Below are 11,844 nucleotides of genomic sequence, written 5' to 3' on the forward strand. Positions count from 1 at the left end.
ATAGTAGATTCTGGGTTTCCAGAAATGACATGATACGCGAGCAAAAAACATGTTCTAAAATTCTACAAGAGATCGACGTAAGAGATATAGGTCTATAGTTTTGCGCATCTGCTCGACGACCCTTCTTGAAGACTGGGACTATCTGTGCTCTTTTCCAATCATTTGGAACCCTCCGTTCCTCTAGAGACTTGCGGTACACGGCTGTTAGAAGGGGGGCTAGTTCTTTCGCGTACTCTGTGTAGAATCGAATTGGTATCCCGTCAGGTCCAGTGGACTTTCCTCTATTGAGTGATTCCAGTTGCTTTTCTATTCCTTGGACACTTATTTCGATGTCAGCCATTTTTTCGTTTGTGCGAGGATTTAGAGAAGGAACTGCAGTGCGGTCTTCCTCTGTGAAACAGCTTTGGAAAAAGGTGTTTAGTATTTCAGCTTTACGCGAGTCATCCTCTGTTTCAATGCCATCATCATCCCGTAGTGTCTGGATATGCTGTTTCGAGCCACTTACTGATTTAACGTAAGACCAGAACTTCCTAGGATTTTCTGTCAATTCGGTACATAGAATTTTACTTTCGAATTCAATGAACGCTTCACGCATAGCCCTCCTTACGCTAACTTTGACATCGTTTAGCTTCTGTTTGTCTGAGAGGTTTTGGCTGCGTTTAAACTTGGAGTGGAGCTCTCTTTGCTTTCGCAGTAGTTTCCTAACTTTGTTGTTGTACCACGGTGGGTTTTTCCCGTCCCTCACAGTTTTACTCGGCACGTACCTGTCTAAAACGCATTTTACGATTGCCTTGAACTTTTTCCATAAACACTCAACATTGTCAGTGTCGGAACAGAAATTTTCGTTTTGATCTGTTAGGTAGTCTGAAATCTGCCTTCTATTACTCTTGCTAAACAGATAAACCTTCCTCCCTTTTTTTATATTCCTATTAACTTCCATATTCAGGGATGCTGCAACGGCCTTATGATCACTGATTCCCTGCTCTGTACATACAGATTCGAAAAGTTCGGGTCTGTTTGTTATCAGTAGGTCCAATATGTTATCTCCACGAGTCGGTTCTCTGTTTAATTGCTCGAGGTAATTTTCGGATAGTGCACTCAGTATAATGTCACTCGATGCTCTGTCCCTACCACCCGTCCTAAACATCTGAGTGTCCCAGTCTATATCTGGTAAATTGAAATCTCCACCTAAGACTATAACATGCTGAGAAAATTTATGTGAAATGTATTCCAAATTTTCTCTCAGTTGTTCTGCCACTAATGCTGCTGAGTCGGGAGGTCGGTAAAAGGAGCCAATTATTAACCTAGTTCGGTTGTTTAGTGTAACCTCCACCCATAATAATTCACAGGAACTATCCACTTCTACTTCACTACAGGATAAACTACTACTAACAGCGATGAACACTCCACCACCGGTTGCATGCAATCTATCCTTTCTAAACACCGTCTGTACCTTTGTAAAAATTTCGGCAGAATTTATCTCTGGCTTAAGCCAGCTTTCTGTACCTATAACGATTTCAGCTTCGGTGCTTTCTATCAGCGCTTGAAGTTCCGGTACTTTACCAACGCAGCTTCGACAGTTGACAATTAGAATACCGATTGCTGCTTGTTCCCCGCATGTCATGACTTTGCCCCGCACCCGTTGAGGCTGTTGCCCTTTCTGTACTTGCCCAAGGCCATCTAACCTAAAAAACCGCCCAGCCCACGCCACACAACCCCTGCTACCCGTGTAGCCGCTTGTTGCGTGTAGTGGACTCCTGACCTATCCAGCGGAACCCGAAACCCCACCACCCTATGGCGCAAGTCGAGGAATCTGCAGCCCACACGGTCGCAGAACCGTCTCAGCCTCTGATTCAGACCCTCCACTCGGCTCTGTACCAAAGGTCCGCAGTCAGTCCTGTCGACGATGCTGCAGATGGTGAGCTCTGCTTTCATCCCGCTAGCGAGACTGGCAGTCTTCACCAAATCAGATAGCCGCCGGAAGCCAGAGAGGATTTCCTCCGATCCATAGCGACACACATCATTGGTGCCGACATGAGCGACCACCTGCAGATGGGTGCACCCTGTACCCTTCATGGCATCCGGAAGGACCCTTTCCACATCTGGAATGACTCCCCCCGGTATGCACACGGAGTGCACATTGGTTTTCTTCCCCTCTCTTGCTGCCATTTCCCTAAGGGGCCCCATTACGCGCCTTCAATCTTGCAGCAGCTGCTCTTCAGTTGCAGCTGACAATAAGACAATCTCAGTTGTTCATTATGGTTTCTGAATCTCACTCACAGTGGTTTACATGGTTACTGAACCTGAATTATTTAAATGCTTTACAGTACTGAATATATTGAAGAGCATCAAACTGATCATGAGAAACAGACCAAACAAGACTGCTGCAGATTTACAAGGCTTTTGTGTGGTTCCACCTCAAGTTTGAATGCACAGTTTATGGCTCGGCTGGGACTTCATATCTTAAAATTTTTGAAGCCATACACAATGAGGGTATTGGGCTAGCAACAGGAGCATGTAATAATAGTAGTAATAGTAGTATGATTCCCAGCATCTGTGTCAAGGCTGGTAATCTACCACTTGCCATCCAGCAGCAGATCCTCATGGTATTTCATTTTTACAGCCTACCAGTACTCTTGACTCCACAGTAACCAGTAGTGCATACTGTTGCTTGATTTCCAATGTAGCAAACATTCTTAAAGCAACCATTAGCAATGACATCATTTAGGTTATTCACTAACCATAAGAACATAGTCAGTTTATTCTATATTTAATGGAGGATGGAGTCATTTACCACCATTGTTAATATGAAAACCCACAATTATTTTACATTTATTAGAGTACAGGATGAATTGTACTTTGACTAAATTTTTATATTCATGTTTTATTGTATTTTATCTGAGTACTGCAACAATGTTGTAGTTTCCTCTGAAGGGTCTAAGAAGTGTGTGCTATTTCCTAATAAATTCTCAAGATTTCATAACCTAATGAATTGATGGTGTTCAAACTTGCAGTTAAGTCCCATAGTGCTCAGAGCCATTTTGTTCAAAGTTGAATTGTATGTGATTTTTGGGATACTGGAGCAAATGAGATGTCATCATGCTACTAGATTCCTCATCTTCTCTGATTTTCAAAGTATCTTCAGGTTATCCATCCATCATGTGTGCTGAAGCAGACAATCAAGTACTGACAAAGGCAGAAGGAGGTGGTATCATTCTGCTGGGTACCAGGGCACCAATGAATTCAGGGAAATGAATCAGCAAATGTAGCAGTTAAGGATATCTGCATTACAAATACAATAGCACAATATACTGTCTCACAATACATAGAGTCATCTTGCTATTGAGGCACAGGATTGTGTTTAACTGCAACATAGAGTGGAAAGGGTTCAGTAATAATAAGTTGCAGTTGTTGAAACAAATGATACAGCCACAGTGACCCTCCCACTTTCTGCCCTCTGAGGTGGGAAGAAGTAACTTTAATACATTTTTGGGTAGAGCCCTGTTGTGTGATGAATGGGTTCCTCCTCCAAATGAGAGGACAAGATGCGTGCAATATTTGTGGTATACAGATATTTGTTTGCAATATTTGAACAGAATGTGTTTTATACATGCTAGCTGATCCGCCCTTTATTTAAGGAGTTAATGAAACATATACCACCTATGCTCGAACAGTCCACAGGTATACTGCTGGTTTATAGTGTCCAACGGGCACAATATTTAGGTGATTAGACATGTCGCATGGCTGTGGCTAAGCCATGTCTCCGCAATATCCTTTCTTTCAGGAGTGCTAGTTCTGCACATTTTGCAGGAGAGCTTCTGTTAAGTTTGGAAGGTAGGAGATGAGGTACTGGTGGAAGTAAAGCTGTGAGGACGGGGTGTGAGTCATGCTTGGGTAGCTCAGTTGGTAGAGCACTTGCCCGCGAAAGGCAAAGGTCCCGAGTTCAAGTCTCGGCCCGGCACACAGTTTTGATCTGCCAGGAAGTTTCATGTTGCCATCGTCAGGTGTGCTGACGAACTGAGCTCCTGAGGGTGGGCAGCCGATTTAAATCCCCTCCCCCCATGGGCCGCTCTCGTCGCCGTCCGCGCCTCAAGCCGGTGGTCACGAAGACGTGCGCATCAGAATCTGTCGTAGCGTCGATGTGCTTGCTACGTCTGCCCAGGTCACCAGTTCATACTTCTTGCTGAGAGTCTTCTTAATTATATTCAATGCCAGGTCCCAAGCCTTGCTGTTATTGTAACTGCAATCTCGCTTGATAAGATCTTCCCTGGTGCGAATTTCAATAGCCTCCCTTATAACACTGTCGCAATATTTAGAGGTCTGAGCCAGGATCTTGGTACACTCTTAATCCATCTGGTGTTTCTCGGACAAACAGTGCTCTGCTACCGCTGACTTATTAGGATATTTCAGTCGAGTGGTTCTTTGATGTTCTCGGCAACGATCTTCGATGGTGCATACTGTCTGTCCGATATAAGTCTTCCCACACTCACAGGGAATTTGATATATGCCGGCCTTCCTCAAACCAAGGTCATCTTTCACACTTCTCAGTAATGACCGTGTTTTATTGGGTGGGCAAAAGATGGTTTTAACTTGGTGTTTCTTTAATATACGGCCGATTTTCCCCGATAGCGTGCCATTGTATAGAATAAAGGCAGTGGCTACCTCTTCTTCCCTGACTTCATCTGTCTCCGCAGGTTGTTCTGTAGTGGTGGGATGGAGAGCGCGTCTAATCTGCCACTCTGAGTACCCATTTTTTTGGGACATGGTTTTGAGGTGTTCCAATTCCTGGGGCAGATTCTCTGCATCTGAGATGCTGCGCGCCCTGTGTACTAGCGTTATTAGTACTCCATTCCTCTGACAAGGGTGGTGGCAGCTGTCTGCATGCAGGTACAAGTCAGTGTGCATTTTCTTCCTGTACACACCATGGCTCAGGGTACCATCAGGTCTTCTCTTGACCATGACGTCCAGGAATGGTAATCTTCCTTCTGCTTCAGTCTCCATAGCGAATTTGATGTTTGGATGTATGGAGTTTAGGTGTGTAAGGAAATCCAGGAGCTTGTCCCTACCATGGGGCCAGATGATGAATGTGTCATCGACATAACAGAAGAAACAAGTAGGTTTCCAATTGGATGACACCAAGGCTTCCTCCTCGAAGTACTCCATGTACAAATTCGTGACCACCGGCGAGAGTGGGCTGCCCATTGCAACTCCATCCATTTGCTCATAGTATTCCCCATTAAACAGAAAATACATTGAGGTCAAGACATGCCTAAAGAGTTCGGTGGTCTTCTTGTAAAATTTCTGCCCAATAAGCTCGACTGATTCCCTGGTGAATAGTGAAACCACGTCGAAGCTCGCTAGGTTATCAGTGTCTTTCAGTCTGAAGTTGTCGAGACGTTTCATGAAATCCACAGAATTACAGATATGGTGAGGGCATTTACCTACATAGGGGCTAAGTAATTCAGCCAGATATTTTGCCACCAAGTAAGTAGGTGCCCTAATGTTGCTGACAATCAGGCACATAGGTACCCCATCTTTGTGGTTCTTAGGGAGTCGATAAAGTCTTGGTGGTACAGGTCCTTGAGGTGACAATTTCTTGGCATCCCCATCTGGTAGATCCGCGTCCTTGAGTAGAGCCCTGGTCTTGTTCTCCACCTTCCTGGTGGGGTCAGTGTTGATCTTCCTATAGGAGTCGTCATCTAGCAGGTGCTGCATCTTCTCAATGTAGTCCTTATGGGAAAGAACAACAGTGGCATTGCCTTTTGTCAGGAGGTAAGATAACAATCTCAGAGCACTCTCTTAGGTCCCAAATGACCACCCTCTCTCTACTGGTAATGTTAGTCTTCATAGGTTTAGTTCTGGTCAGAGCCTGGCAGGTTTCCTGATGCACTTCTTCTGCTGCTACAGATGGTAATCGCAGCTGCAACCTGTTCCACTGCACTGACGATGTCCATGACCGGCGTGAACCTAGGGGTGGGAGCAAAGCTGAGTCCCTTCTCCAGAACCGAAACCGCCTCATGATTCAGGCCATGTCAGTGTTGCATGGTGCCTCCAGTGATGGTTTATCCGAGAGACGTGAGAATTTTGAAATCTGATGTCCAGTGGCCTTTTTATGTGCAGAATCAGCTGTCGTCCAGGTAACACCATCCACCCAGTCCCAGGTCCATGAATTAAATTGATTGGCCAGTTTAAGATGAAGTTTAAATAGTTCCTGGGAGTTGTATTCAAGGCTGCAATGAGTAAAGTGCACCCTCTCACGTACCAAGGCAAGGCTGGCCCGTCTCTTGGCTGCTGGTAATGTTAGTCTTCATAGGTTTAGTTCTGGTCAGAGCCTGGCAGGTTTCCTGATGCACTTCTTCTGCTGCTACAGATGGTAATCGCGGCTGCTGCAGAATCGATGTGATGTCTGATCGCCGAAATATTGTGCCCGTTGGACACTATGAACCAGCAGTATACCCGTGGGCTGTTGGAGCAACAAATACGCCGGGAGAAACTGAAGAATCACATATACCACCTATGTTTCTTGATTCTGTGTATCACCTGATGTTCATAGTTATTAGGTTGCAAATTTTAATCTGTTTTCAGACTGACTAACTCATTCTTTTTCACTCCATTGATCAACCAATAGTAGTCCCCTGTTCAATTATTTTAGCTACTGTATAGTTATAAAACATGTATTATAACACAGGATTTCATAAAATGACTGTAGACTGTGTCTTATGTCTTTTGTGAGTCGGTGTGAAAGTATTAGTGAATGAGACTGTGAATGAAAAAGATTGGACCACATTTTCATTCTATAATTCACCATTTATAACGCAATTTTAAACATATTAACCATATTATAAATTATTTTAGTAAGGGCACTGATGATATTAATGTTGAGTGCACTATAAATTCAACACAGCACTCCACCAATATGCACTGCCTGACAAGAAAAATGAAGCACCTAGGAGACACAGCTGGATGTCAATGTAACTTTGTAAACATACACACAATCAGTGAGTACGTAGATGATTAGAGTTACGATTCTCTGTGACAGGTAGAATGGCCACCATTGTGCTGTTGCCCCTGTTTAGTGTTGCCACCAGACCTGGTGGGGTATTTAAGGGAAGTTGTGTGATTACTGTGAAGAACATGGGGATGCCACGTGTTTTGTGAAACAGTGTTATCGGCACCTGACAGAGTTTGAAAGGGACCTCTCTGAGGATCTCCATTTTGCTGGCTGGTTTAATCAGCAAAATCCAGATTTGTGGGACATTTGGATGTGACAGTGGCCCAGTGCTGGATTGCATGGGAATATGAGGGCAGCATAGTCATTGTCAATGTTCCTGTTATTCACATCTGACCACCATAACGAGCACATTGTGATCCCTTCACATCTGTATCTGTCATCTAAGAACAAGTAATGTACTTTCCACAACATTCTGTGTCATCCTGAACCACTGGCCAGAGGTTATCAACAGCTGGAACAAGTAATTCCATCCATGCATAGGCTGCTGTTAACACCACAACACAGTTGCTGCATTTGGGATAGTATTGTGACCAGGAAAGTATGGACTACTAATGAAAGGCGATGAATCCTAGTTTTGCACTAACCCAGATGACAATGTTCCGTGACTGTGGTGACATCCTGGAAAGAGGTCATATTCTTCTAGTGTTTTGGAGAAGCACAGAGGTATTACTCTTGGTTTTGTGATGTGAGGAGCCATCTGGTATAAGTTCAGGTCATGTATTGTTGTGATTGAGGGAACTCTGATGGCACAACAGTACATCATGGACATCCACCATCCTCATGTGTTATGTCCGATGCAACAGTATTATGTTGGTATTATGGTGTCATCTTTCAACAGGACAATGCTCAACCACATGTGGAAAGTGTCTCTATGTGCTGTCTGTGTGATACGGTAGTCCTCCCATGGCCAATGAGATTCCCAGATGTGTCCTCGATAGAACATGTACAGGGCTAACTTGAATGCAACTCTGTCCAGAATATCAAGGACCAGTTACAAAAGTTGTAGCTTACCTCAGGAAGGTTTACAATGGCATTATGACTCCCTTCTCAGCTGTATCAGTGCATGTATCCATGGAAGAGGTGGTGCAGTGTCATCCTGATTAAGTCAGTTTATGCTGCCAAGTACTTTGCAAATTTGTCTTGATGTTTTAATCACTGAAATAACACCAAAGACACTCAGAACTCATGAAGTTTCATTATGTTCCCTTCTCCCCTTCTCAGTGCTTAATTTTTTGTCAGGTAATGTAGTTTAAGGGGCTTGAGACAAAATATAGACTGATCAGTCATTTACTCTGTCTTAGTAATGATGTGCTTAGGAGAGTTTGTTCCAATAAGTCAGAATTTTTAACTGTACTTACATGCATTTAAATGTACTTATATGCATCAATTTATTTGCGTCATTCAGTCAAATTTCTGAGAGTATAAATGCCACAGAATGTGGATGGATGGATGGATGGAGTGGTCTTCAGCACCCACTCAGTAACAGATTGAGACGGGTGTCAAGAAAAGACTCAGAATAGTAAGATGAAACAGAATGTAAAACACAGGTAACAAGCTTGGAAAAATATGTGCCTACCCACGCTGAAGCGTGGGATGAAGCATGCCGTCAGCAGTTAAATGTGGACAACACAGGAAGAAAGTGATAGAGGGAGCTAAAACAATATAACAGATGGAAGTGGCTGGCTGACCGCAAGGAATAAAGGGAGCAGCCAGCCACTTTGTAATACACTAAAACCTCCAGCCTAAAAGTTTAGGCCAGAGTCCAGACACATCACAAAACTTTAAAATCCTAGACACACATTTCTCACCATTAGCTAAATCACAGGGCAGATCCCCATCAACTTGTGCTTCTGCCCTTGCATCACGGTATAAAATGCAGTCTGTTAAAATGTGGCGGACAGAGATGTGCACACCACAAGCATCACAAAACAGGAGATCCTCCCACCGTAATAGAAAGCTATATGTGAGGGGACAGTGCCCAATCCAAAGATGCAAGAGGGTCACTCCTTCCTGCCTGAGCAACCGGAAGGAGGAACGCCACAGCCAAGTTGTTGACTTCACCAACTGCAGTTTATTGGCCATCACTGCCAGTCATTCTTCCTCCCACAACTCCATGCACTTCTTGTGGAGTGCAGAAATGACAGAGTGCAAGGGAATAGGACACTGGACCACATCCTGCTCTCTGCAGGCCTTCTTGGCAGCCCGATTGGCCTGTTCATTGCCCCATATTCCAACATGACTAGGCACCTAGAAGAAGGACATCTCCTTACCCCATCATTGGAGCAAGTACAGTTGGTCATATATCAGCTGGAGCATCTCCTCAGTTGAGTACAGATTCTGCAATGATTGTAAGGCTCTAAGAGAACTGGAGCAGAGGAGAAATTGATTGCCCTGAACACGATTCATCTGCTCCAGTGCCTTCAGGATCATGTGGAGCTCCGCTGCGAAAACGGTATATTCATCAGGGAGGCAAACCTGGGTAACATGATCAGGGAACACTACATAACAGCCAATGAAATTCTCCTGTTTGGAGCCATCAGTGTAAATGATGGTAAAACAGTGATGCACATCTAAAATGTTAAAAAACACAGATTGGAATGTAAAATCTGGTGTACTATCTTTCTCAAAATTAGTCAAATGTAAAATAAGTCTGGGTTTCTGGAGGAGCCAAGGTGGAAATCTGCTCCAACCACCATGGAAAACATGAAGACCTGCCATATCCATCACAGAGAGGCAATCCTGTGCTCAAATCCCGTAGGGCCATGTCACTCATTGCCAGTTATGAAATAGTCATTTCAGAGCAAGCTGAGCAATGATATGGTATGCAGGTGTGTATGGTGAGCAAAAGTTTTATATGCCTAGAGCACTGTAAGTAGCTGCTGCCACAGAGGCTTGGTATGGGGCTAGTTCTGAATGCCCCAGTGGCCAACCGAAGCCCTTTATGGTGCACAAAGTTCAACATCTTTAAGTAAGAAGGCTTCGCAGACCCATACACAATGCACCCATAATCGAGCCGAGATTGCACAAACGCCCTGTAAAACTGGAAAAGACAAGTCCTGTCAGCCCCCCATGTACTATGGCTAAGATATTTTAAAATACTTAAAGCCTTAAGTGACCGTAGTTACAGGTCCTTAAGATGATGTAACCATGTAAGCTTCGAGTAAAAAATGAGTCCCAGAAATCTCACTGTGTCTTTAAAAGAAAGGACAGTGTCCCTCATCCTCAACTCAGGAAAGGTTAAAATTGAACGAGAAAGGTGAAAAAGAACACATATGGACTTCTTGGTGGAAAACTTAAAACCACTCTTCTGCGCCCAGTCATCCAAATGTCTAAGAGTAAGTTGCAACTGACGCATTGTCATTGCAAGGCTTGAAGAAGAGCAAAACAAAGAGAAATCGTCCACAAACAAGCAACACTGGAATGAACTTTTCACTAGGGAGGTAATGCTATTAATAGCGATGGCAAAGACAGTCACACTTAAAATGCTACCCTGAGGGACACCATTCTCCTGCTCAAAGCGGTCAGACAGGACATCACCAATTCAGTATCTCAAATATTGTGGCGAGAGGAAAGACTGAATAAAAAGAGGAAGACAACCACGAAAACCCCATTCGTGAAGCTGATCCAAGATGAGACACCTCCAAATGGTATTGTAGGCCTTCTCAATGTCAAAAAATACGCCTATAAGGTCATGACAGCATAGGAAAGCTTGTTGTATAGCCGCCTCCAGGAGGGCAAGGTTATCAAAGGTGGAACGAAACCTCCTGAATCCACTCTGAAAGCTACTAAGGAGTTGCCAGGATTCTAACATCCAGACAAGGTGGGGGTTGACCATCTGCTCCAAGGTCTTTCCCATGCAGCTAGTGAGGGCAACACTACAGTAGCTACTCGGGCTCATATGGTCTTACCCAGGTTTTAAAAAAGGAATTAAAACTGCCTCATGCCATGAGTCAGGAAAGCGACCTGACGCCAAAATGGCATTAAAAAGTGCGAGGAGGATTTCTTTGTTGCACCTTGCGAGGTGCCGTAGCATACTGTAGTGGATCCTGTCATGGCCAGGGGATGTGTCACGAGTTGCAGACAATGCAGAATCCAGCTCCCACATAGAAAATGGGCAGTTGTAAACTTCATGAGAGATGGACTGGAAGTCCAGACTACATCTCTCAGCAACCGCTCTATGGCACAGGAAACCCGTATCCTGACTGGTTGTTGCAGTAACCACGGCAAAATACGCTGCCATAGTGTGGGCACTGTCTTGCAGATCCATGTGGAGAGTGCCGTTATTCATTACAGAAGCCATGGGGCACCTCCCTCCTCTCCCAGAAATTCTCCTGATGGTCTCCCACACAATGGAACTTTTGGTGGAATGATTAATGGTGTTCAGGAACTGTTGCCACGACCTCTTCTTGCTCTCTCGAATAATGTGGCGACAATTTGCCCTCGCCACCCAAAAGGCTGCTAGATTCTCAGCAGTCAGCTGACACTGGAATCGACACAGAGCCGCACGCCTGGTCCTGATTGCAGAGCAGCATTCAGCACTCCATCAAGGGACAGGTTGCCTCTCCAAATGGCCTGTGGACTGTGTAATGGATGCTGCAGCTGCATGGTAGACCATTTTGGTAATATGATCCACCCATGCCTCAACATTCGCACAGTGTTCGAACTGGGCCAACTGGCTATAAAGTGTCCAGTCTGCCCCACTGAGCACCCATCTTGGTGGTCTCCTTTCGGGGCCCATGTCATCTGGCAGGTGAATTGAGATTGGGAAGTGATCACTGCTGTGCAAGTCAGTGACCACTTCCCATTGAGCAACAGTGGCAAGAGCAGGAGAG

The 11,844-nt window shown here is 44.6% G+C and overlaps 1 non-coding gene across 1 annotated transcript; it reads left to right on the top strand.

Moving 5' to 3' along the window:
- The first annotated feature begins 3,887 nt into the window (after window positions 1-3,887).
- On the top strand, window positions 3,888-3,962 carry Trnas-cga. Its single transcript has one exon. It is a non-coding gene; the product is annotated as a tRNA-Ser (tRNA).
- Window positions 3,963-11,844: the final 7,882 nt, after the last annotated feature.

Source organism: Schistocerca piceifrons, chromosome 1 (genome assembly GCF_021461385.2).
Source record: "Schistocerca piceifrons isolate TAMUIC-IGC-003096 chromosome 1, iqSchPice1.1, whole genome shotgun sequence".
NCBI lineage: Eukaryota > Metazoa > Arthropoda > Insecta > Orthoptera > Acrididae > Schistocerca > Schistocerca piceifrons.